The sequence below is a fragment of the Mobula hypostoma genome, chromosome 2, assembly GCF_963921235.1.
Source record: "Mobula hypostoma chromosome 2, sMobHyp1.1, whole genome shotgun sequence".
In the NCBI taxonomy this organism is placed as follows: Eukaryota; Metazoa; Chordata; class Chondrichthyes; order Myliobatiformes; family Myliobatidae; genus Mobula; species Mobula hypostoma.
Window position 1 is genome coordinate 185,054,951 of NC_086098.1, and position 27,358 is coordinate 185,082,308.

The 27,358-nt window shown below is 41.4% G+C and overlaps 1 protein-coding gene across 11 annotated transcripts in view; it reads left to right on the forward strand.

The window, feature by feature from the left end:
- The window catches only part of slco4a1 (solute carrier organic anion transporter family, member 4A1), a 294,821-nt gene that overhangs the window by 161,086 nt on the left and 106,377 nt on the right, over positions 1-27,358 (forward strand). For 7 of the 11 annotated variants that reach the window (XM_063041236.1, XM_063041242.1, XM_063041238.1 and 4 more), the window contains one exon: positions 6,043-6,126. The exons of 3 other annotated variants lie outside the window; for them this stretch is intronic. The gene's annotated coding sequence lies outside the window, so the exon portion shown is untranslated. Of the gene's footprint in view, positions 1-2,188; positions 2,292-6,042; positions 6,127-27,358 lie in introns of those variants that run through there. One more of the 11 variants, XM_063041244.1, reaches the window with a different exon arrangement.

Here is a 27,358-nt window from a genome sequence, read left to right on the forward strand (position 1 = left end):
GCTCCTTAAGCTGCAGATAACTCTGTGACAAAGTTTCCTACCGTAGCCCTGTACTCAGCCTCATCTCCCTTGCTGATACATCCAACTATGGCAGAGTCATCCGAAAACTTCTGAAGATGACAAGACTCTGTGCAGTTGTTGAAGTCCGAGGTGTAAATGGTGAAGAGAAAGGGAAACAAGACAGTCCCCTGTGGAGCCCCAGTGCTGCTGATCACTCTGTCGGACACATAGTGTTGCAAGCACAAGTACCGTGTTCTGCCAGTCAGGTAATCAAGAATCCGTGATACCAGGGAAGCATCCACCTGTATTGCTGTCAGCTTCTCCCCCAGCAGAGCTGGGCAGAGCTGTAAAGGAACTGATGTTAACCATGAAGCTTGTGCAGACCTGAAAGCACAGGTATGATAGTTGAATATGATTTGCTGTGTATTGAGATATATGCAGAAAATTATTAGATGACTTCTAGTTTATGGAAGATTAAATTACTAAAACTGAGTGATCTAGTCTATAGATTGTAAAGGTGCATCTGATGATTTCAGGAATGAACTTGGGTGATTTTACAGATGAAGATAGCAACTGTCAGAGAGGGCTTAAGTATGTAGCCTAAAGCTTATCTCAACAGAAACGTGACATTTTGAAGTTAAGATATGGGTTAATTTTGTTGATAGCCAAAAGAGTGGAGGGTCAGTAGTAGCAAGCAGAATTCATGTCCGGAGCTGAAGATCATAAACACAAGAGGTTCTGCAAATGCTGGATATCTTGAGCAACGCTCTCCAAATGCTGGAGGAAATCAGCAAGTCAGGCAGCATCTATGAATCTATTCCATATTTGCTGGCTGCCTTGCTGAGTTTCTCCAGCTGTGTGAGTGTGTTGCTCAGAAGCTGAAGAAATGGTTTCGATCTTCCCAAAATATTTTGACCCAACCATTCTTCAGAGTCAGCTGAGCTGTCTGACACTGTGCAGAGTGGGGGTTTCAGGGAAGGTATTGAGAGAGGGTTTGGACATTCTCTGCTTTTGTTTGAGATTACTGAGGGGTGGTAAACAGGAAGACTTCACTGAGAGATCCATGGGAGGTAACAGAAGCTTTGTTCTGGGAGCAGGACGGGAAAGCATTGTTGTGACTTTCTGTCTGTAAATGAAACCCGTGGGGAGAACAGTCTATCCCAGGGTGGGGATAGTCAAAAGACTTGCCAGAAAGGTGATCATATCAAGTGCGGTGGGCAAAATGTATCAACTTTGTCATGGATACATAACCATAGTTGGTATTGTGGATAAGAGCCATTTTCAGACTGACATGGTCGGTCCTGCTTTGTGGCATTGAAGCAAAGAAATCCAAGGAAAAAATTGCATGAGATTAGTAAACTGCAGTCTTCACAGGGATGCTAGTAAGAGTGGAAGGAAGGGTGGGTGGTTGTTTCCGGAGGTGGAGAGGTAGCTTTTTGACAAGCCAATGCTAACAGATTTGAAAAGGAGTGGGATGCGAGAGGGTTGTTAACAATAACTATTAACACATGAATGAGAGGGCTGGAACAGAAAAATAGAGAGAGATGTGGGACAAGGTGAGGTTCAGTGGTCAGTTCAGCCAACCACCTAGTCTATAAGAAGGAAGCAACAGAGGTGGCTGATTGAGTAAAGTTGCTCATCGTCGTAAAGTCCTTGACCTCCTCGGCTTTGTTACTGCTAGGGCTGATTACAGAAATGTGAGTCTGAGGTTAAAGAAAAAGGTTTATAGTAGAGGCAAAAATCCTAGTGGCTGTCTCTTCATTCAAGACTGATCTTGGAATAAGTCTTGAATGAAGTGACCTTAGGACCTCATTCTCCAGAATCTATCCGTTAATAGTACACTTCTGTTCATTGTTAGCAATGTTGATTGCCACTGATAAACAATTGCATGAAATCTATGATTAATGAGCACTTTCAATTCCTGAATCTTTGATGTGACTATTGTGGAAGTTTGCTATTGTGGTCTATTCAGTTGCAAGGGAAGTAAGTGGCTTTATGTTTTAAGCATTGAATATTATCCCAATTCAAAGTCACTATTCTGTAAACAATTGGAAAGGAAGATCGATCTGCTGTCCAAATTAAACTGTTGTTGAAGAGGTTTGGAGTGCATAGATTCCAAATAACACTGTAATGATTAGTCAATCCTTGGCACTGTTAAAGGAAGGAAAACACTCCAGTGCCTGAGTGACAGTACTTCCTAGACTCGCCTATATAAAGCACTGAAAGTGGGAACCTGAACTGAGTGTCTCGAAAGCCTCAGCAAGTCTACAGCTACTAGCCCTACTGACTCGGTGAGTAATGCCACCAACTTTTTGTGTGTGTTTTTAAAAAAAAACTACTCCTACTTCCATTAATGTCTGAGATTATGACTTGTGCCTGTATTTTGTACGTATTCAATTATGTATATCCTGTGATTTTAGGCAAGCCATTAAATCTAATATCAAAAAATTGCGATCATTTAAAGATGAGAGTGTGAGGGTTGCCTGTTAAAAAGATTATATGATGTTTGGTTGTTTCACTTTTATCCAGGCACTTGTGTATCTTGTGCAATCCTTCTCTCATTTTTGGAAGGTGTGTGTAACTTTGGTTTAGGGTAGTTTAATGGAATGTAAAATGTTGCTTCCTCCTGGATTTAAATGAGCAATTTGTTTGGTATGATAGAAAGCAAGAGATACGTCTCACAAACAGGTTTATCATATGCATCTGGTGTAGAAGCAAGGCTATGCAGGAATCTGATGAAAAGTCACAGACTTGAAAGATTAATTCTGTTTCTTTTTAACCTTTTCAGATGTGGAATTTTTATTTTATTTTATTATTTCAAAGCTCCAACATCTAAAATTCTTTGCTTTTCATTGGTAAAGTATAGTTGTGTTCCTTGCTGTTTTCCCCAGGTAGTTCTTTGCATACCAATTATTGCTTTTGTCCTTCACCACTATAGCAGGCAATGCGATTTGCAGCATATATCCAACGCATGCGGCCAGTAAACATGATTGAAGGACTTGAGATAATTAAATTCTCGGCCATGATTTTGCTAAGGAAAATATTAACGGTCTGCTTTATATGTGACATGTACATCAAAACGTAAAGTGAAATTTGTCATTTGCGTCAGCACAGTGCAGATACATGCTGAGAGCAGACAGCAAGTGTCGTCACGTCTCCAGCAACTTAACGAAAAATGTTTACTTTATCTGTACATAAATCTGATGGTCGCTTAGAAAATGGCATTTTAGCTAGTTCATGTGATTCTGCTACAAATTGAGAAGAGTATGAGCACTTCTATGGTACTTGCTCATTTGCAAGGTTTTACTTTGGCTCAGCAAATCATCAGTGGAATGAGCTGAGAAGTGAAGACCGGGTAAAGCCAGCCTGCATCTCTTAAACGGGTCAGTGTTAAAGCTGGAGTGGGTACTGGGTTTGGGAGTATTTGAATCAAGGTGTCAGTGTTGGTGTGGAACCAGAATGTTCACTTGGAGGATGAGACAACGAAAAGAAAAGAATCCTTAATCACAGGTGAAGTTAGATAAACTGGGAGATGTATAATTGTGTAGAAGCAGACACTTGAGGTTGTTGGTGCAGCTGAGATTGGGTTAGGAATTTGTATTGGTGGAAAGTGGGGAGAAGTAACAAGTTGGAAGTTGAGATATGGAGCCCTGAGGGAGACTCAGGTCAAAGAAGATTAATTAGTGCACCTATATTATTTGAGTTTCCAGGGTCAAACTGAATGTGTGAGGAAGGTCCCCTTTAAGCTTAACTGAAGCATTCTTCATAATTGTGTTAAAAGTTCACTTTTGTACACACGCAGTATGGCTGAAAATTATAATGCTGACATCTAAATGTGGTTAGCGTTCGCTGGAATTTTTGAGCATTTGTGTGTCTGTACACCGGGACCAGGAATTAATTCTGTTGAATTGTGACCACATAGCTCTTGATTTTGATGTGTTTTAATTTTCTTTGAAACTGGATGATGTAATGCACCATGTTTTCTTCTTCATACAATAGTTGTCTATCCCTGTTAGCTCATCTCTGAGAATCATACTACTCCCTGACTAGATCCTACTCTTTGCAACACCTGCATTACATTCATTCTCTTGTTCTGGGACCTAGTCTTGACCAAGCTTATCCTCATAAATTGTCACTTCCCTCATTTTCTTTTCCTTCCCATCCACATTTCCCTCAGCCTAAGTGAAGTGCCTTGGGATAATTTTTCATCTTCAAGACAGTGCAATGCTGAAATCTCATTGCTATTTTGTTACCTCCTCTCCTGCTGTATTCCAAAATCCCAGAGTCCCTCACTAATGCATCTTCTGTTTGTAAATAGTTTGTTCCTAATTATATGTGTTTCATACTTCAGATACTCTAATGTAATGTGTTATAAAATGTTTTTCTAGTTTTGAGAATTCCGGCAAATGCCTAGACTGTAATTAACATAGTTGCCTATTCTGTGGCAGACATAGTAATATAAATTAATGAATCTAATCAGTTAAGGGAATCTTGCAGGGAGACTGAATATAGCCAGCTGACCAGTGTTACATTCAGTCAGGTTTGAGGTTTGGAGATTGTTTGTTCTGAAACTTGTGCACCTGCTCCATCTGACCTTTCACCAGACTTCTGGAACCAGTGAACTTCTTAGTACTTTCACCTGCTAAATGTGAGACTCCATCCTACTGCCTCTTTCGTCCGATCTAATGTTTTTGTAACCAGAGATTTTGGGGATTAGGAAATAATAATGGAAAAATAAATGTCTAAAGTCAAACTGGATACAGAGACTGGATTAGAAAGGAGAGAAAAGGAGATGAGGAAAAATTGAGAATTTAAAACATTTGAAAGTGCTCCATTTTGGCAGTAATATATAGGCCATTCAACATGACGTAGATCAAATCAGCACAAACTGTTTTAATGGAATACATCTGTTATTTTTTAACTCAATAAATGTTAGTGATATTTTTCAATAGGTTATTTTCTGATAGCTATTATAATGATGTTCTCCTTGGAGCGACGGAGGATGAGAGGTGACCTGATAGAGGTGTATAAGATGATGAGAGGTATTGATCATGTGGATAGTCAGAGGCTTTTTCCCTGGGCTGAAATGGCTATCACAAGAGGTCACAGGTTTAAGGTGCTTGGGAGTAGGTACAGAGGAGATGTCAGGGGAAAGTTTTTCACGCAGAGAGTGGTGAGAGCGTGGAATGGGCTGCCGGCAACGGTGGTGGAAGTGGATAAGATAGGGTCTTTTAAGAGACCTTTGGGTAGGTACATGGAGCTTAGAAAAATGGAGGGCTATGTGTAAACCTAGTAATTTCTAAAGTAGGGACATGTTCGGCACAACTTTGCAGGCCAAAGGGCCTGTATTGTGCTGTAGGTTTTCTATGTTTCTAATGATTGCAAAGGCAGTGTTTTTTTTGTTTGCTTTCAGCATGAAATCCACACCCTCTGTGTGTAAAGCTTCTACACTCAAAGTAGTTATTCTCAAACATACTGAATGGCCTTTCTTCCTTTCTTTCTTCCTTTCCTCCTTTTCCACCAGGATGCTCTTTTCCTGAATACTGGCAATAAGAGCCCCTAGATTCTGACACCAGTTTGTTGTGTGAGTTCATGAAGAGTGTCAGAATGAATCCAAACCTGCTCACAGGGCCAGTTATCCACACGGATCTTTGAACGGTTAGTCAGAAACTTAGGGGAGATACATTTTTATTCTTTTCAATCTACTTCTGTCTTCTGCTGCTTTTACCAGAACAGCTTTTCCACTCATGATCTTTAATTTTTTTTAAATTTAGTTGCACTGACTGATAAGAAGAATCATAATGCAATGAAAAGTCCTGTTTTTGTACAGTGCTTTTTATGACTGGTCATTCTATACCTTTTTGCACTCTCTGATATCCTAATTCATATCATTGGAAGCATGAAAGACAATTTTACACACAGTGATGTTATCATTTTGGCATTTTTGGGACTAGAAATGTATTCTGTGATGTTTCATGAAAGAAAATAGTAGTCATAAAACTAGAGGTAAATGGCCTTGCCTCCTTTGTTATTGTGTTACAGACTCTTTTAGATCTACCCTGGATCACTTTTAATTGAATTATTTAAAAGGCCTTTGGATTTCCTCCATTTCCAACGTGGATGAAGGTCAGTTCTTTGTTTACATAACTTTCACATTGCCCTATCACATTATTGCATCTAATAACTGTTCTGATTGGCAGTAATAGTGGGATACTTTGAGCCAAATCAAATTAAAAGAGCATTTTTTTCTCCTGAGCCAAACGGCTTTTGAAATGCTGTTGTTCTACAATGTGAGATATATTAAAAAAGTAAATGTGAAACAACATATTTTAAATCCTCAGAAATTTCAATATTCAACAATTAACTGTTCTGATTTTTTTAGAATGGATTGTGTTTGTCGAACTTTATCTAGATTGGTGTGTTTATGGTTGCACTGCTGCTTCCAGATTAAGGAGCATGGAAGAGGCCCAGGCTGCCAGAACCAAGTTAACTTGGTCAGCTTTTGTTTCTTATTACATACAAAAGCCTGTCAGTCCTAACTTCAACCCAGCATTCCACTCAATGGTTCAAATGCTGATGCTATAAAATAACAAAAAATTAAAAGGTTTAGATTGGAGTCAAGATCTCATTGCAGAGCTGACATATCAGAGATTGAATTAGTTCATCACATATCTGGAAGAGTTCCAGCAATGCTATATTGGGTCTACTCTAGAGAGGCTTGTCCAATGGCACTCCAAGAGGACCACAACCTTGTTGTAGAGTTTGGAGGCTTGCATGCCTAAATGACCCGGAGAGCTATGTTGGCTGCAGTCAGGGCCTTGTTCTTTGGCTCTTAGTAGGGTCACCCAAACAGGTCAACAGGTAAGGCCAGACTAAGAGTGGTCCACTGGTCCTCAGATTTGGAGCTTCAGCTCAGGGCTAACAACCCAGACTGGTCAAAAAAAGTTGTTACGGAACAAGCAATGAAGAATACTTCTTTATCTGTGTGCAATTGTATGGATAGACATAGATGGAGGACCTTCATTGCTCCCCTAAATGCCAGTGGCATAACGGGCATCTGCCTTGTCTAATGGCCTATAGTCGGGGTTGGATATCATTATCTGTAGAGTTTAATATTTTGGGTGTGACAAAACTGGGAATTGGTTCTTTCAATAAAACTTTAAAATGGAGCTTTCACCGCTGCAATCACAAGCATTTTGTTTTGAATGGTGCTGCACAAAGCTAATATTTTTAATAATACTTGCCTGTGCAAATTAATCTCAATCTTATGTTCACTTCATGATAGCATACAAGCCATGTTTCTAACCAATGGGTGTACAACATTCAGTGGTTCAAGGTTCCATGTAATATCAGAGAATGTATACAATATACAACCTGAAATTCTTGCACTCTGCAGACATCCACAAAACAGAAAACCTCCAAAAAAAGGATGACAGAAAAAAAATAACAACCCCAAAGCCCCCCGCCCGTTCCACGCACAAGCATCAACCCTTCCCCTCCCCTACTTATTTCAGCAAAGAGCGTCAACCCCACCACTCACCATGCAAGCACTGCAAAGCCCACAAAGAGACCACGATCAAGAGTCCATCAAAAATTGGCGCCCATCCCAACAGCTCGACATCTCAAAGGGCCCTCTCTCTCACTAACGAGAGAGAGGGAGACCAATAGTTGTTTTGATATTACAGTCTGTAGTGTCACTTTAATTCGAGTTCCCTCGACTCGAGATCAGCAACAAACTCTCTCTCACCATTCCCAGTTTGTGAAGACTGGTGTTAATTATTATTGTGTCATTACCTCAACATTCTATATAATCTTTCTCATTTCAGTACTGCACCACATCCAATAAGCTTCTCAACAGAATGATATTAATCTACAGGACTAATGAGAAGGCTTTCAATGGCTAGTGCCTACACTTGAACTAAAGTTAACTCAGTCTTGGTACAGAAGCAACAATATGTGGATTGTGTTTGTCTAGTTCAGTGGCCAGGCTCAAACCACTAGCAATAAATGTATAGGCCTTGCACTCAGCATTTGCAGTGATCCCTTCCCACCTGGTTGCTTCTGAGTTGCACACAAAATTTTCTGGAGGAACTCAGCAGTTCAGGCAGCATTTATGGAGAGAAATAAAGAGTCAAAGTTTCAGGCTGAGACCCTTCATCAGGACATTTCTGAGACTTGATCTGCTGTATTATGTAGCAGGCACCCCAATGTACTGGAGAGATGCCAACACTCTCTGCACAAAATCCTCCAAGTTGACTGGATGAATAAGGAAACAAATGTCCCATTTCTCGCACAGAAACCCAAATACTTCACAGCTGGCTTTGGGCATTCCACATTGTTCACAGGGCTGGCACGAGGCTCTAAAGATATACATTCTGATCCAGGCTCCGGCACTGGAAGAAATCACCTGGCAGACTCAAAGCCTCCCTGAAAGATGCAACGGTTCCACTGACCACCAGGAATTTTTGGCCCAAAGTGGAGAAACCCAAAGTAAATAGTGGAAGGAATGCATCACCTCACAAGATGGTCCCTCTACCATGTCTTGGCCCATCTGTGGAAGATCTGTAGTTTCCACATTGACCTCGTCAGTCAACCCAGAACACAGAAAATTAGAGAACGTTCTCAGGCCAATATGACATCTCCCAAGGGACCATCTAAGAAATATTTTATAAACAAATTTCCTCTAAATAAATTCTAGTTTTCTCCAAATGTGATGATTCATTTTGGCTGCAAAAGCTCAGACTGAACCTACAAAGTCAAGGCAAAATACTATTTCTAAATGACAGTAGTGTGCATTTATGTGTTTGTAAGATAGAGATATTCAATGCAGAAATTAATCTACCCACACTAGCCAAAGGTAGACTGAAACGGCTTTACTTCCCACTTTAGGTCTGTAAACCTGCAGATAATGGCTCTTCAAATGCTCAAACTGCTACTTTTTAAATTTGTATCTACGACATTTCCTGTGCTTATCAGGAGAGTGTTTCCTCATTACTGATAAACTTTGAATTTTATTGCAGAGGTCCCACAATCATTCAGCTCAGAATCAACCTGGTACTCTATGTATGACTGTAGGTCAGTCATCTGGATCTGAAAAAAGAACTTGTACAGGAAACAGATGGCTAATGCTAAAGTAATATCTGATAACCATTTCCCTGACGACAATTGTAATGACCCCCAACATCGTTAACTGGATTTGAGACATCTCTCTACTTCGGCAATGTTCTGATATTGCTCACAAAATGTATATCTCTGAGCCAAAATTGACTTAGATCGCATTTTAAATATACAATGTGCATAAAAATAAAATGAATGATGACTTGATCCATGCATTTGATATTAGATTGGAAACTTTACCTGCTTCCAGTGTAATTATATCCTGATTTCAACACAACATTACACCCTTCATGCTGTGACAATTGTATGATTTATATTAATGAAGCACTGCACTAGATGCTGAATTTTTGTATTATCCAGAATCAACTGACTGAAGATTACTCTGTGCATTTGTCTGAAATCCCCTGATCTTATATTGATATGTGATCAGCCATTTAGAAGTTGCTGACGCTTCTATTGAGCAGCAATTAAAATACAATCCTGGAACTTGTTGCCACGGGCGACAGTAGAGGCCAAGTCATTGGGTGTATTTAAGGCAGAGATTCATAGGTATCTGAGTGGCCAGGGCATCAAATGTTATGGTGAGAAGGCAGGGGAGTGGGACTAAATGGGAGAATGGATCAGCTCATGATAAAATGGCGGAGCAGAGTCGATGGGCCGAATGGCCAACTTCTGCTCCTTTGTCTTATGGTCCTACAATCTGATCATAGTACATTTGTCTTCTAATGTGCATTAGAAAACATATGCGCATTATGAGTACATTCAAAGATGCATTCAACGCAACAATGAAATAGGTGAGGAGTATAGATGGGGTAAATGTAAGCCGGCTTTTTCCGCTGCGGTTGGGCGGGACTACAACTGGAGGTCACGGGTTAAAGGTGAAATGTGAAAAGTTTAAGGGGAACATGAATTGAATTGACTTTATTTCTTACATCTTTCACATACATGAGTAAAGATCTTTATGTTACGTCTCTGTCTAATCATAGTAATTTATAATAAATAGAACAGCCAATATAATATATAATTGCACTCAAATCAGCATGAATTAATCAGTCTGATGGTCTGGTGGAAGAAGCTGTCCTGGAGCCTGTTGGTCCTGGATTTTATGCTGCGGTACCATTTCCCAGATGGTAGCAGCTGGAATAGATTGTGGTTGGGGTGACTTGGGCCCCTTTCTTTTCCACACCTGTCTTTGTAAATTCTCTAAATCATGGGAAGTTCACAATTACGGATGTGCTGGGCTGTCCATGCCACTCTCTGCAGAGTCCTGCAATTGAGGGAAGTACAGCTCCCATACCAGGCAGTGATGCAGCCAGTCAGGATGCTCTCAATTATGCCCCTGTAGAAAGTTCTTAGTATTTGGGGGCCCATACCAAACTTCCTCGACCATCGGAGGTGAAAGAGGCATTGTTGTTCCAACTGGTGTGTACAGACCACTTGAGGTCCTTGATGATGTGGATGCTGAGGAACTTAAAGCTGTTTACCCTCTCAACCCCAGATCCATTGGTGTTGATAGAGGTTAGCCCATCTCCATTCCTCCTATCATCCATAACTAGCTCCTTTGTTTTTGTGACATTGAGGGAGATGTTTTTTGACACCACAGTGTCCGAGAGATGACTTCTTCCCTGTAAGCCACCTTGTTATTGTTTGAGATAAGGCCAATCAATGTTGTGTTTATTAAAATTTAATTAGCAGATTAGATCTGTGGGTGGCAACGTAGTCATGGGTATACTGAGAGTAAAGGAGGGGACTTAGTACACAACCCTGAGGGGCTGCTGGGTGGAGGTGAGGAAACCCACTGACGGGAAGTCAGAGGATCATGAGAGTGTGGAATGAGCTGCCAGTGCAAGTGGTGCCTGTGAGCTCAATTTCAACATTTAAGAGAAGTTTGGATAGGTACTTGGATAAGTATGGACAGCTATGGTCCTGCTGCAAGTTGATTGGAGTAGGCAGTTTAAATGGTTTGGTATGCACTAGATGGGCGAAAGGCCTTGTTTCTGTGGTGGTACTTTTCTATAACTCTAGGTGATTACAGGAGAATTTCCTGAACTCTCTCAACATACCTTGCTGACTCATCAGTAACTGGAATTTTTCTTGCATTCTGCACATCCACAACAGGCTGAATTCAATTGGTTAAAGATTTCTAAACATATGGACACACTTACATCTGCATCCAAAGCCTAATATATTTTAGAAGATCGCACAAAGTATAACATAGGTTCATTTGTACTGTATGTTCAGAACTAGTGATGTTAGAGAAGGGTTTTCATTTTCTCTGCGTGTTTCTGCTAATAATTTAATAGATGATGCCGAATAAACAGCATTAGGCATATTTAAGTTCATCAAATCTGAAGTAGGTTTCAGTGTTATACCTAAACATAATGATCGCGTAACTAGATCACATATCAACATTACCATAGCATTTCTCAGATTAATCTCGCAGAATGATATGAGTTTTGTAAAGGTAATCTGAATTCTTTTGTGTGATCAGCCACTCTAGAGGTATAATTGTAATAGTTTGTCAAGCTTGTTTCCAAGCTCGTATTCCACAGCTTATGTAAGGCTTGCCTTAATAATACATTAGTTTTATTTTGAATGCCCTTCACTGGTTCCAGCTCCAGAAAATAAACATGATAAAAGAATATTTATTAAACATCACAAACCATACACTAATACACAAATGCTGAAAATCAAGAAAACCATTGGTGATATAAACAAAAACTACTGGAAACACTCATCGAGTCAGGCAACATTTGAGGAAAAAGAAAATCTGTGTTTCAGGGATACGATAGAAAGAGTGCAGAGGAGATTTACAAAGGTACTGCATGGATTGGAGAGTGTGCCTTATGAGAATAGGTTGTGTGAACTTTGCCTTTTCTCTTTGGAGGATGAGAGGTGAGTTGATAGAGGTGTATAAGATGATAAGAGGAATTGATCGTGTGGATAGCCAGAGGCTTTCTCCCAGGGCTGAAATAGCTAACATGAGGGGCATGGTTTTAAGGTGCTTGGAAATGGGTACAGAGGAGATGTCAGGGGTAAGTTTTTCACACAGAGAGTGGTGGGTGCGTGGAATGCACTGATGGTGGTGAAGGCAGATGCAATAGGGTCTTTCAAGAGACTTTTAGATAGGTACATGGAGCTGAGAAAAATAGACGGTTATGTGGTAGGGAAATTCTAGGCAGTTTCTAGAGTGTTACATGGTCAGCACAACATTGTGGGCCGAAGAACATAGAAATCTACAGCACATTTCAGATTCTATGTTCAAAAAATGCTCCTCAGTACTGCTTTTATTTCAGATTTCCAGAGTTGCAGTTCTTAATGATTTTTATAGATTGATCGATCAGTCAATCAATAGTTCCATTTAGTATCAGAGAATGTAAACAGTATACAACCTGAAATTCTTACTCTTCACAGACATCCATGAAACAGAAGAAAACCCCAAAGAATGAATGACAGAATAATGAGAAAACCCACAAGCCCCCCTTCCCCCCCACACACAAACAGCAGCAAAGCATCACCCCTTCCCCACTTGTTCCAGCCTGAAGCATCAGTGCCCACCACCTACCAAGCAAGCAAAAGCAAGCCCCCAAAGAGAAACCGTGGCCTGCAATCCCAACAAAAACCATTGTTCACCCAACAGTTTAACATGCAAGAGTCTGTCTCTGTCTCGGGACAGAGAGGTGTCACCTCTGTTATGACGTTACAATCTGCAGGGTTGCTTTTTATTTTTGAGTTTCTCCAACTTGAGAATTGGTCTATTACTGAATTCCATTCCTCTACCAATTTAAGTTAAACATTCACCAACCACACAAGTGAACTTCCTTGTTGGGAAATTGGTCTCAGTCTGTTATATTCCAATGTTTGGTGAGCTCCAGATGTAGGTAACAATATGTACTTGCAGTAAATGAAATGTGACTCAATAAACGATCTGCAGAGGATGATCTAGGCATAGAGCGATAGCCATGGCTAAAATTTGAATTTTCTGCATTGTATACCAATGAAGAAGAAGCTCCCTGAACCTCAGAAAGAGCTAATAAGAGGAAATGGAATGAAAATGAGTGGGTACTAGAAAGGTTAGGTATTTTCGAAGAAAACCTGTCACCAGGTATGAATGAGAGGCATCCAAGCTTAAACACAGGGGTGAGGGCAAGAGCTGCTGAAATACAAGACTTTCCATAACCTTTCATTCTGCACCACATACAGAGCATTGGAACATGGCAAGTACAACAGTTCATGGCACTTTAAGACAAACAATATGAGAAGTATGGAACTCCAACTTGGTGATCATTTAGTAATGATTTTTGAAGATTCTTCCTAGATTCTGGCATAGTTCCAGAAGACTGGAAAATTATAAGTGTCGCACCACTCTTCAAAAATGGAGGAAGGCAGAAGAAAGGCAATAATCATACACCAATTAGCATGTCTGCAGTGATTGGGAAGATGTTGGAATCAATTGTTAAGGTTTTGGGGTGCTTAGAGGCACATGATAAACTGGGCTAAAGTATGCCTGGTTTCCTTAAGGATCAATCTTGCCTGACAGATCTGGTAGAATTCTTTGAGGAAATAACAAGCAGAATAGACAGAGAATTGGTGGATGTTGCGTACATGGATTTTCAGAAGGCCTTTGACAAGCTGCTGCACATGAGGCTGCTTAGCAAGATAAGAGCCCATTGTATTACAGGAAAAATAGTAACATGGATAGAGGAATAGATGATTGGCAAGAGTGGGAATAAAGAGGGCCTTTGCTGGCTAGCTGTGAGTGACTAGCTGTGTTCCACAGTGGTCTGTGTTGGGACTGTTTCTTCTTACATTATATGTCAGTAATTTGGATGTCAGAATTGTTGTTTTTGTGGCCAAGTTTGTGGATGAATCAGATAGGTGGAGGGCAGACAGTGCTGAGGCAGGGAGGCTGCAGAAGGAATTAGATAAAGTATGATAATAGGTAAAGGAGATAAAATACAGTGTAGGGAATGTGTGGTCATACATTTTGGTAGAAGGGACAGAAGAGTAGACTCCTTTCCAAACGAGCAGAAAATTCAAACGTCAGGGTACAAAGGAACTTGGGAGACCTAGTGCAGGAATCCCTAAAGGATAACTTGCAGGTTGAGTCAGTGGTGAGGAAGGCAAATGCGGTGTTAGCATCTAGAATATAAAGCCGAGGATGTAATGTTGAGGCTTTATAAAGCACTGGTGAGGCCTCACCTGGAGCAGTTTTGAGACCCATTATCTAAGAAAATATATACTGGCATTGGAGAATGTCCAGAGGTGAAAGGAGATTGATGCCAGGAGTGAAAGGGTCAATGTATAAGGATGATTCCAGGAGTGAAAGGGTCAATGTATAAGGAGTATTTGATGACTCTGGGCTTATACTCACTGGACTTTAGAGTGAGGGGAATCTCATTCAAACTTATCAGATATTGAAAGGCCTAGATGGGATTGGTGTGGAGAGGATGTTTTCTATAGTGGGTGAGTCCAGGACTAGAGGATGCAGCCTCGGAATAGAGGAACCTCCATTTAGAACAGAGATAAGGAGGAACTTCGTTAGCCAGAAGGTAGTAAATCTGTGAATTTGTTGTCACAGATAGCTGTGGAGGCTGAATCATTGAGTATCTTTAAGTTAGAGGTTGATAGGTTCTTGATTGGTCAGGGCATGAAAGATTACTAGGAGAAGGTAGTAGAATGGTGTAGAGAAAGAAAATCAATCAACCATGATGAAATGGCGGAGCAGATTTGATGGGCTGATTGGCCTAATTCTGCTTCTATCTCTTATGGTCTTGCAGTTTTAACATACTTGGTGATAATTATACCTTTTAGAGCAACTAGTTACACAATGAATTATGTTCATCTGCACCCGACCAATTTCATGCTGAGTGATCAATCTGAGAAATGGCAAGACAACGTCAGAAAACTACAGCTCAATTACTTTAACCACTGACATGGGGAAGCTTTCAGAAACAATTTGAAAAAAACTATTTGGGAAGCTATTACTGCTCGGGGCATTCCAGAATTGCTGTTCAATTCCAGCGCCATATATATAAAGTTTGTACATTCTTCCCATGAACTGCGTTGGTTTCCTCCGGATTTTCCTATTTCCTCCCAGAGTCGAAAGACGTTGCAGTTAGTAAGCTAATTGTTCAGTATAAGTTGTGCTAGTATCAAATGGGTGGGTTGCTGGGCTTATTGGCCAGAAGGGCCTGATCCATGTTGTATCTCTTAAGTACATAAATAAGTCCGTGAAGCTTACCATTTGAATTGATAAAACAGAGCCAGCGTTAGTTATGAAAAGCAAATTGTGTCTGACTGATCTGATTTAATTTTTAGAGGTAACTAAAGGTTGATGAACGCCTTGCAGTAGAGGTTGTCTGCGGATTTTTAGAAAATGTTTGCTGCAGTTTTACATAAGAAGCTGGTCTACACACTTGTGGCCTGTGGTCAGCATTAGCAGCAGAAATGGGAAATCGATCCAAGAACGAAAATCAACGGAGTGGGAGATGGTTATTTTTCACACTGGGGTATAGTGGATGGTGGAGTTCCCCGGATACCAATGCTGGAACTTTTCTTTAATATACGTTAAGTGGATGGGTATGGGGGTACAGATTAAAATTTCCAGATTTGTGGATGAAACAAAACTTGTGTGTAAATCTTTGAGAATAACAATAGACTACAAGACACAAAATGGCAGAAAGAGCAGACAAGTAAAATATTCAAATTAATACTGTATAAGGTGTAAAGTGGCAGAGAAAATAAAATAACAGATTAACTAAAAAATATGCTAAATGGCACATGGTATGCATAAATTTAAGGTGAATTCAAAGGAGATTTGTACAACTGTTTACACAGGGAGTGGTGGGTGTTTGAAATACAATACTAGGGTGATAGTGGAGATGAACACTTTTAAGAGACCCTTAGATACTCACAGGTGAATGGAGGAATTTGGACCAGTGCAGGCAAAAGGGCTGTGGAATTGGACAATATTAGCTGAACTAACTCGGCACAACATTGTGGTTCAAAGGGCCTGTTCTTGTGTCAAACTGTGAATTGTTATATGTAGGAGTGCATGAAAATGGCTACAATATATTGGGGTAGATGAGGAAGTAGCCAGTTATCAGAAAACAGAGTGCGAGGCAGTTTTAGATTGGCAGTCAGTAGCTGCAAAGGTGAGGCAGGGAACTGTGCTGCGACCTCAACATTTTAATCATACAGCTGTGATTTATAATTCAGTTCCTGTCAGGATGGTAGAAACCAATTGATAAGTCCCTTTAAAAGGGAATTGGATAAACACTTGAGAAAATAATTTGCAGGGAGCAGAGTTGCTCTGTACCTGAAGTTTATTCAAGTACCTTCAATGTCCGAGTCAAAAATCTCTGTTGACTTTCGGCACCAAAAATTTAAACAGACCCACACTTACTATCGCAAACACAAGGAAATCCGCAGATGCTGGAAGTTCAAGCAACACACATAAAAAATGTTGGTGAACGCAGCAGACATGCTCAGAGCAGATAACTAGGCCTTGGCTGGTGTAAAAAAAAAGGTAGAAAGGTCCTGGTCCAGAGCCTTTATGGAAGTCTTCAGAACTGTATTTTGCTACTCCACCAGGTGTTATATTCTAAATCAGACATTTTTCTGTCCAGTATCTTAGAACAATTAATGGATCCTAAAATAAGAAGGAAGCCTGATTTTGAACCCACTCGTCTCACTCCAGTGTCAACACTATATACTCTTCAGAATTTTAGAACATGGAACATAGAAATCTGTAGCACATTACAACAGGCCCTTCAGCCCACAATGTTGTGTTGACCATGTAACCTTCTCTAGAAACTGCCTAGAATTTCCCTAGCGCATAGCCCTCTATTTTTCTAAGCTCCATATACGTATCTAAGGAGCTCTTAAAAGACCCTACTGTAACTGCTTTCACCGCGACTGCCGGCAGTGCATTTCACTCACCCACCCCTCTGTGTGAAAAACATACCCCTGACATGCCCTCAGTACCTACTTCCGAGCAACTTAAAACTATGCCCCTTCTGTTAGCCATTTCAACCCTGGGGAAAAAGCTTCTGGCTATCCATATGATCAATACCCTTCATCATCTTATACACCTCAGTCAGGTCTCCTGTCATTCTCCATCGCTTCAAGGAAAAAAGGCCAAGTTCAGTCAACCTATTCTTATAAGGTATGCCCTCCAATCCAGGTAACATCCTTGTAAACCTTCTCTGCACTCTCTCTATTGTATCCATATCCTTTCTGTAGTGAGGTGACTAGAACTGAACACATTACTCCAAGTGGGGTCTGACCAAGGTCATGTACAGCTGTAACTCAATCTCTGTTTTTATTTTAGAACTTCAGAATCTGCAGTCTACGTTTTGATTTGTTCTCCTCAATCTCTTCATTAACACTTCCCAATAGGACAATGAAAAGCTGGAGTCTGTAGTCCAATCCAGTCACTCACTTGAAGAGCAGGGTGCTCAAAAGTTCAATGATCTGTAGTAGAGGCATTTTTGTCAGCTCAATTCTGACTTCTCATAAATGTACTCATGCGTTTAACACACACCTTGCCCTTTTGTCCTGTAAGCTAAATGTCTTGTGTAAAATTTAAGAGGACATTTCAGGGTCATGCACACCGCTGTGAATTTGTCATCATGTACACGGCTGATTGGGTAAGAATGACAGACAGACTCTGTTCTCCAAAGAGATTGCAAAAATGTGGTATTTTCATAGTCAATAATCCTGATATTTTAAATTACATGTTAAAAAAATCACTGCTGCTGCCTGGGTATTCAAATTTATGTCCCAAAATCAGTAGTCCATGCTTCTGATGCTAATCCAATGCCTTCTATGCTATGGGATTTAATAGGCTTCCCACCTGACTTGACCTATCTCCTTCCAGGTGTTTATCTTGCACCTTATTCTTCCCTGCAGTTCTGCATGGACAACTACAAACCCAATATTATTTTCATTTTTTGAGGGAGCAGGTTATCACTCTCCCACTATTGGAAACATCCTCTGTACAACTGTTTTCTTTATCCATAGGTGCTGCCTAACTGGATGAACTTTTCCAGCAAATCTGTCTTTGTTTAATGCAACAAGGCTTCTTATCAGACAGCTCAGACCTGACTTATATTCTGCTGTAAAGTCTGGAAGCATGACGAGGCAGAATATTATAAGAAATAGCTGCAGAATTTAGACTACTTGCTTCTTCGAGTCTGCTCCGCCGTTCAATCACGGTTGATTTATTTTCCCATTCAACCCCATTCTCCTGCATTCTACTCAAAACCTTTGATGCCCTTACAAATCGAGAACCTATCAACCTCCACTTTAAATATACCCGATGACTTAGCCTCCACAGCCATATGTGGAAATGAATTCTACAGATTCACCACCCTCTGGCTAAAGAAATCCCTCCTCATTTCTGTTCTAGAGGGACATCGTTCTAATTCTGAAGGTGTGCCCTCTGGTCCTAGACTCTCCACTATTGGAAACATTCTCTGCACAGCCACTTTATCTAGGCTTTTCAATAATTGGTAGGTGTCATCAAAATTTCTCTCTTCCCCCCCCCACCCCCCATTCTTCTAAACTTCAGTGACTACAGGCTCAGAGACATCAAACGCTCATCATATATTAACCCTTTCATCCCTGGGATCATTCTCATTTATCTCCACTGGACCCTCTCCAATATTAGTAGATCCTTTAGTCATAGAGAAGTACAGCAGAGAGACAGCTTTTGACCCATCTAGTCCATGACGAAACCATTTAAGCTGCCTACTACCATCAACCTACACCGGGACCTTGGCCCTCCATGCCTCTACCATCCATGCAGCTATTCAAGCTTCTTTTTAAACGTTGAAATCGAGCTTGCATGCACCACCTCCGCTGGCAGTTCATTCCACACTCTCACTACCCTCTGAGTGAAGAAGTTTCCACTCAAACTTTTCACCTTTCACCTTTAACCCATGACCTCTGGTGGTAGTCCCACCCAACCTCAATGGAAAAAGCCTGCTTACACCTAACCCTATCATAATTTTGACCCCCTCATAATTTTGCATTCCTCGTAGATATAGGTCGAAAACTGCTCACAGTGCTTCCAATGTGATCAACTAACACCTTATAAAGTTCAACACTACATCTATGCATTTATATTCTCACCCTTCAATTATGTTGCTTTTGGGTTTTCTGTTAATGATTGCAATGTAAGTGGATAAAAGGGATATAGAGAGCTATGGTTCAGGTGTAGGTAGATGGGACTGGGCAGAAGGCCAGGCTAGCATAGCTCAGATGGGCCAAAGGGTCTCTTTCTGTGCTGCAGTGTAATATGACAGCATATACTGCCATTTCTGTGTACATCCACAGTCAGATGTATTAGCACTGGAGACATCAATAATATCTTTGATTTTGGAGAGAAAAAGCAACCTTTGTGGAGAATTGTTGGAATTGGCACAATCTCACTAAGTAAAATATCTTCTTTTGAAAGCCTTTGCTCAGCCACAAACCCCATGTCGCCATGCTCAGCAGCCTCACTGCTGATCCCAGCCAGCCCAATCCAGCTCTCACAGGCAGTCTCTCCCACGGAGTGAGGCCAGCAAAGGTCAGGGTTTCACACTGGGTTCCAGCACAGCAGTGCTAAGCCCAGGGAGATGTTTAACACGGGGATGTACCAAAAGATTAAAGATGAAGATGAGGTTGATCTGCCACATGTACATTGAAACATAAAAACGTACTGTGAAATGCAGTACAGTTCGAGGGTGTGCTGGGGGGCAGTGCAAGTGGCACCAATGTAGGGTTCTGTCTGTGGTAATGAACAGGTCCTAACCCATAGCCTGATGTGTTTGGAATATGGGAGGAGACAGGAGCACCTGAGGGAAACCCAAGCAGTACAATCACCGTATAGACAGCAGCAGGAATTGAACCGGCTCGTTGGTGCTGTGATACACTACAACACCTTGCCACTCCGAGCCATTGAATCACACAGCACAGAAACAGGACCTTGAGCTCACAACAGGAATTCTGGAATTCTGCAGATGCTGGAAATTCAAGCAACACACATCAAAGTTGCTGGTGCACGCAGCACGCCAGGCAGCATCTCTAGGAAGAGGTACAGTCCATGTTTCAGGCCGAGACCCTTCGTCAGGACTAACTGAAGGAAGAGTTAGTAAGAGAACCTCTTACTAACTCTTCCTTCAGTTAGTCCTGACGAAGGGTCTCGGCCTGAAAGGTCGACTGTACCTCTTTCTAGAGATGCTGCCTGGCCTTGAGCTCACTGAGTCCACATCCACTGTCACACACCCATATTTACACTAATCCTGCTTCAAGACATTTTGTTCCCCCCTCCTTCCCACGAGCACACCCGCCACAAAGTACAACCACTTGTCTCTACAGGAGGAGCAATTTAGAGTGGTCGGTCGAGCTACCAACCTGAATGGATGCAGAAAAAGAGCAATGCGTCGTGGGAACCTGCCCCCCCCCCACCCACCCTTGGTCACAGAGAGAACATACAATAAAATGGCACTGGAGTTCAGGATTGAACCTGAATCGCTGGATCTGAGAGGCAGCAGCTGTACTGACTGTACCATTGTGTTGCTGTCCCTTGAAAGAGTTAGGACTGGAGGAACAAGAGCAACAATTTTATCCAGGAGACTGGGAAAACTCTGAGCTGACTTTACAATAAGCACTGCGATTGCTCACATCCACAGGAGCCAGCAGGCAGATGATAGATTGATTCTCAGAGTAGGGCATGAGTAATGTGTCACCCAGCACTAGAACATGTGCTGGAATGAATTTGTAACCCACTTGCTGTATGTGACTCATTGACATGACTGAAGGGCATTAATTTGGTTACTTGATTGCAGCAAGGAACCACATAATGATGACACCGTAAGATAATTAAGAACCTGCTGACAAGATACAATTGCCCATTGTAAGTGGTGTTGGCAGCATTGTAAAGGGATGCTCTGCTCACTATGCTTGGGCCAACCGTCAGCATGCCTTCTTCCTTCACCCTTTTCCAAAAAAAAGTATGGCTTTCAAATTTGTCATAGATTCTGCTGTGTTGGACTAGTCTTAGTAATATGAACAAAAGCATCCACAAGGTTTTATTTAGAGATGCTGCCCAAGTACTCACATGAGACTAACTAACCTGTACATCTTTGGAAACCCACGTGGTCACAGGGAGAATGTATAAACTCCTTAGAGTCAGCAGCGAGAATTGAACTCGGTGTTAAATCGGGAGTTGCTGTGCGGTGCAGCTTGAAGTGCCGGAAGAGCCTATTCCACTCTGTATCTCAATAAAAATAAATAAATAAATGTATTCTGTTTCATGTTCTTCGGCCCTTAAATTCAAGTTCAAGTTTATCATTCAGTGTATTCCTCTATACCGCCAAATGAAACAACCTTCCTCTGGGCCAAGGTGCACAATATAGTACATATGATTCACACAACAGAAAGTAATAGAACCATTAATAATAAGGTGCATTTATGATACAGGTTTAAAAAGTAAACAGTATAATGCTGCTGACGCTTCATATGTGATGAGACCTGGTTGGTGGCAGTAGGGACTGAAAAATGTATAAGGTATTCCAATAGCCCAGCTCCTAAATTGTACGTTTGGTGGTTTTGTGCATGATGTTTCTATTTAAAACCTTTTTAAAAACTAAAGCATTTGCAGAACAAGCAATATTTACTTACAGTTCCATTTTGTTTACCCACTGCCACATATTTAACACGTTACACCCTGGTTTCTGCACGTGCTTTCAGTATAGATTGGAGATGTACATACATAGTTACAGAACTGGTTTTGCAGATTTTGTGTAAGGCATCTGTTGTAGCACGGAACTAAATACTTGTCTCTAACAGTCATTTGACTCCTATCTAGTTGAAATTCCTGTCAACGACGTATTGTCAAGTAAACAAGTGACGCAATGCTACATATGTGATAGGTTTTCTAAACAAACTTTATTAAGAAGAGAGTTGGAATAACCATGGCAGGCAATCACCTGCTTGTTTGAAGACTGTTGACAGTTCTCTTTCATAGTGAGTGTCACATTTAAAAATAATCAAAGTTATATAGCAATACAGCATTGATAGAGGCCCTTTGGCCCGAGGACATACAGGACCAATCATGCCAATTTTTCTCCAACTGGGATAGTGCGTAAAAATGCAAGAAAGCAGTTTAATGCTAAGCGACCATATAAATGACTTGTCTGCATAATATTCAATAAAGTTTGCCTCTTTTTCTACTTGGAGAACAAGACCTAATTATCAAAGTTCAAAGTCAACTTATCATCAAAGTACATGAATGTCACCATATACAACCCTAAGATTCACTTTCTTACAGGCATTCACAGTAAGTACAGAGAAACACAATGAAAAACCGGACACATTAAAAAGACAACCAATTGGCAACAAATAGTGTAAAAACAAAAAAGAAAAAAAAAACAAAATATTAATAAATAAATGAATATTGAGAACCTGAGTTGTAGAGTCCTTGAAAGTAAGTCCATGGGTTCTAGTTCATTGTTAGGGTTACTGAAGCTATCTACTCGGGTTCAAGAATTGTATGTTGATTTTGACTATTTTGTCCACATTTGATCTTACCAATTACTTTTCATTTTTATGTAAAGTCATAGAAAAGTACAGCCCAGAAACCTTCGGCTCATCTAGTTCATGCCAAACCATTCTAACTGCCTACTCCCATCAACCTGCATCGGGACCTTAGCCCTCCATTCCTATCCAATACAATCTATACCATCCATGTACCTATCCAAACTTCTCTTAAACATAGAAATCAAGTTTGCATGCCCCACTTGCACTCACAGCTCGATCCGCACTCTAAGAACGCTCTGGGTGAAGAAACTTCCCGTCATGTTCCCCTTAAACTTTTTCCCTTTCACCTTTAACCCATGACAGTTAATTGTAGAACCACCCACCCTCAGTGGAATACATCTATTGGATGCTGCCTTTTTGACTCATGGAGTAATGAATGCTGACTTTAGGGTGTAGTTAGGTTATGTAAATAGTCTCATTTTCCATTGGTGATTTGTTTTCCCATTTAAAAAAAAGTCTTGAACAGCATGAGGACATAAAGGCCAACTAAATCTTTCTGCTCTTCACTTAGAAGTTCTCTGGGTGGAGGCCTACTATGAAACCAGGCTCCAGCTATTGAGCAAGACCTACCACAATGAGGGATCATTTCCAACCTTTGGAAGGAACCCCAAACCCTGAACTAATGTAGTTACTGCCACTATCCCAACCCATCCCTCCATCTTTACAGTCATTAAAAACCTATTTTAAATTAAATATAATAGGACTTTAAAGCAAATAAATTTACTCAAAACAAAAGGCCAGCCTTCACAGTGCTCACCCATTTTAATTGCACTTCCACTCCCATTCTGACATGTCTGCCCACGTCCTCCTCTACTGCCACAGCGAGACCTCTCCCATGTTTGGGGACAACACCTCATATTCCGTCTTGAAAGCCTCCAACCTAATGGCATGAACATTGATTTCTCTAACTTTTGGTAGTTTCTCCTCCTCTCCCCTGTCTTGTTTTCTATTCCCAGCTCTCCTCTGTTTTCCTCTGACCCTATACCTCTTTCACCTTTCCCCTCCCAGCTTCTCATTTTATTCCCCCTCACCCACCTTCCCTCTCACCCGGTCTCGCGTATCACCTGCCAGCTTGTACTTCTTCCCCTCTCCATCACCCTCTTATTCTGGCTTCATCCCTGTCTCTTCCCAGTCCTGACGAAGGGTCTTGGCCTGAAATGTTGGACTGTTTACTCCTCTTCATTGATGATGATATGCTGAGTTCCTCCTCCATTTTGTGCTAGCTGCTCTAGATTTCCAGCATCTTCAGAATCTCTTGTGTTTATAATGCAAAATATTATATTTGGCTGTCTCCCTTTTCTTTTTGCAAATTAATGCATTTGCAACGGGTCCAGCCTGCCATGGACTCAGTTGGAAGATTCCTAGCAAACCAGCAGGGAAACCTTCAGAAATTAGTTCCAGGATTGGACTTAACATGAGAAAAGCCCTATGCACTCTTGACCCCACAATTCAAATGAGGGCAGTCTGCACAGCAGGTTGACACACCATCACAGACTTCACCAGTACGTATTGTAGAGAGACTGCATGTCAAAGAGCTTCAGTCAGGCTGTTGCCCAACCTGAAATGAGATAAGTGAGAGAGATTCAGTCCCAAATGGCATCCATGTCTGTAGTGTTCAAATCAGCTGACCCTGACCTATGGAGGAAATCAAGGGATGATCTCTGTGAAGCTATCAGGGACAGGAAGGAAGGGACAGTACCAGACAAAAGAGTGTCACAGAACAGCATCATTTGTGGCAGTGCTAGCATGTGATGATGGGCTACAAAATAAAGTCAGGCTGCATTGCAGATAATAATGCATTCTCCCTATCCCAATGAGTCCTGTGCACTCTATTACAGATTAAATACACTGAGGGGCTGATCTATCACTTTATTAGAAACAGGAGTGGAACCCAGTGTGGCCTTCTGTTGCCGTAGCCTATCCAGTTCAAGGATTGACATGTGCATTCAGAGATGTTCTTATGTATAGCACTGTTGTATCATGTGGTTACTTGAGTTGCTGTTGCCTTCTTGTCAGCTTGAACCAGTCTGAGAGCTTCTCTCATTCACAGGGCATTTTTGTCCACAGAACAGCCATTTACTGCATGTTTTTTTTCTTTTTTTCACACCATTCTCTGTAAATTCTAGAGACTGTTGTGTGTGAATATCCCAAGTAATCAGCAGTTTCTGAGATACTCAAACTACCCTGTCTGGCACCAACAGTCATTTCATGGTCAAAGTCACTTAGATCACATTTCTTCCCCCATTCTGACATTTGAACTGAACCTCTTGACTCTGTGGTTAAGAAAGCATACGGTGCATTGGCCTTCATCAATCGTAGGATGAGTTTAGGAGCCGAGAGGTAATGTTGCAGCTATAAAGGACCCTGGTCAGACCCCACTTGGAGTACTGTGTTCAGTTTTGTTTACCTCACCATAGGAAGGATGTGGAAACCATAGAGAGGGTGTAGAGGAGACTTACAAGGACGTTGCCTGGATTGGGGAGCATGCCTTATGAGAATAGGTTGAGTGAACTCGGCCTTTTCTCCTTGGAGCGACGGAGGATGAGAGGTGACCTGATAGAGGTGTATAAGATGATGAGAGGCATTGATCGTGTGGATAGTCAGAGGCTTTTGCCCAGGGCAGGAATGGCTAGCATAAGAGGGCACAGTTTTATATGCTTGGAAGCAGGTACAGAGGAGAGGTCAGGGGTAAGTTTTTTACGCAGAGTGTGGTGAGTGTGTGGAATGGGCTGCTGGCGATGGTGGTGGAGGCAGATATGATAGGGTCTTTTAAGAGACTCCTGGACAGGTATATGGAGCTCAGAAAAATAGAGGGCTATGGGTAACCCTAAGTAATTTAGAAACATAGAAACATAGAAAATAGGTGCAGGAGTAGGCCATTCGGCCCTTCAAGCCTGCACCGCCATTTATTATGATCATGGCTGATCATCCAACTCAGAACCCCGCCCCAGCCTTCCCTCCATACCCCCTGACCCCTGTAGCCACAAGGGCCATATCTAACTCCCTCTTAAACATAGCCAATGAACTGGCCTCAACAGTTTGCTGTGGCAGAGAATTCCACAGATTCACCACTCTCTGTGTGAAGAAGTTTTTCCTAATCTCGGTCCTAAAAGGCTTCCCCTCTATCCTCAAACTGTGACCCCTCGTTCTGGACTTCCCCAACATCGGGAACAATCTTCCTGCATCTAGCCTGTCCAATCCCTTTAGGATCTTATACTTTTCAATCAGATCCCCCCTCAATCTTCTAAATTCCAACGAGTACAAGCCCAGTTCATCCAGTCTTTCTTCATATGAAAGTCCTGCCATCCCAGGAATCAATCTGGTGAACCTTCTTTGTACTCCCTCTATGGCAAAGATGTCTTTCCTCAGATTAGTTCTCAGGTAAGGACGTGTTCGACACAGCTTTGTGGGCCGAAAGGCCTGTATTGTGCTGTAGGTTTTCTGTGTTTCTAAGTTGCAACTTTATGACTGGCTGATTAGATATTTGCATTAACAAGTAGGTGTCCCTAACAAAGTGGCCACTGAGTGTATACCAGAAAGTGAAAGCAATTAAATTAACTTGCACCGATTAACTTAAATCATAACTTGTTACATCAAATCAAATGGGTTTGCTGAATTTGTGCTAGGCTTAAGTTGTGTTGCATTCGGCAGACAAACTTTTCAGCAGATCAGGTAAGAAGTATGCAAAAGTTTGTTATTGCCTGCCAGTATCATTGGTGGAACAAACCAGGAGAGTACTGTAGAACAGCTTTTCTTACTCCTGGGACATCTATCTTTTGCGCAGGAATTCGAATCCACTGTACAGTCTGTAGTGAACGCTGATGGTTCCATTCGCAGCTGCAGACAGTTCTGAGAATGGTTCAGGCTATTAAATTTGTCTTTCCCTATGAATGCTCTTTGTCCTGTTCAGTATGTCCAGCATGTTTTGTCTTTATGTAAAGAATAATATATAAAGGTGAATGCATGCAGACTTTTACTCCTCAAATTGGGCAAGACTAGAAATAGAAGTAACACGTACAAAATGTTGAAGAAACACAGCAGGTCAGGCAACACTATGAAAATGAATAAATAGTCGAAGTTTTGGGCCGAGACCTTTCTTCATGACTGAAAAGGAAGGGGTAAAATGCCAGAATAAAAAGGTGGGGGCAAAGGAAGCTATACAGTGATAGGAGATAGGAGAAGCGAGGAGGGTGGGAATGGTAAAGGGTTGGCGAGGACAGAATCCAATAGAAAGAGAGGGCAGACCATAGGGGAGAGGGAAGAAGGAGGGGCGCCAGGGGAAAGTGATAGGCAGGTGAGAAGAGGTAAGAGGACATAGTGGGGAACAGAAGAAGAAGGAGGAAGGGGGAGAGTAGTTCTTTTCCAAAAGGAGAAATCAATGTTCATGTCATCAGTTTGGACTAGAGGTGATAGTTTTGGGTTAAAGGTGAAATATTTAAGAGGAATCTGAGGGGGAACTTCTTCACTCAGAGGGTGGTGTGAGTGTGACATGAGCTGCCAGCAGAATGGTGTAACATTTAAGTGTTTGGATGAAAGATGTAGAGAGTGCTATAGTTCAGGTGCAGCGAGATCGGACTAAGTAGAAACCAGGCCGGTTCTGTGCTATAGAGTTCTATGTTTCCCGTGGTAGGGGAGGTCTTGGACAAGA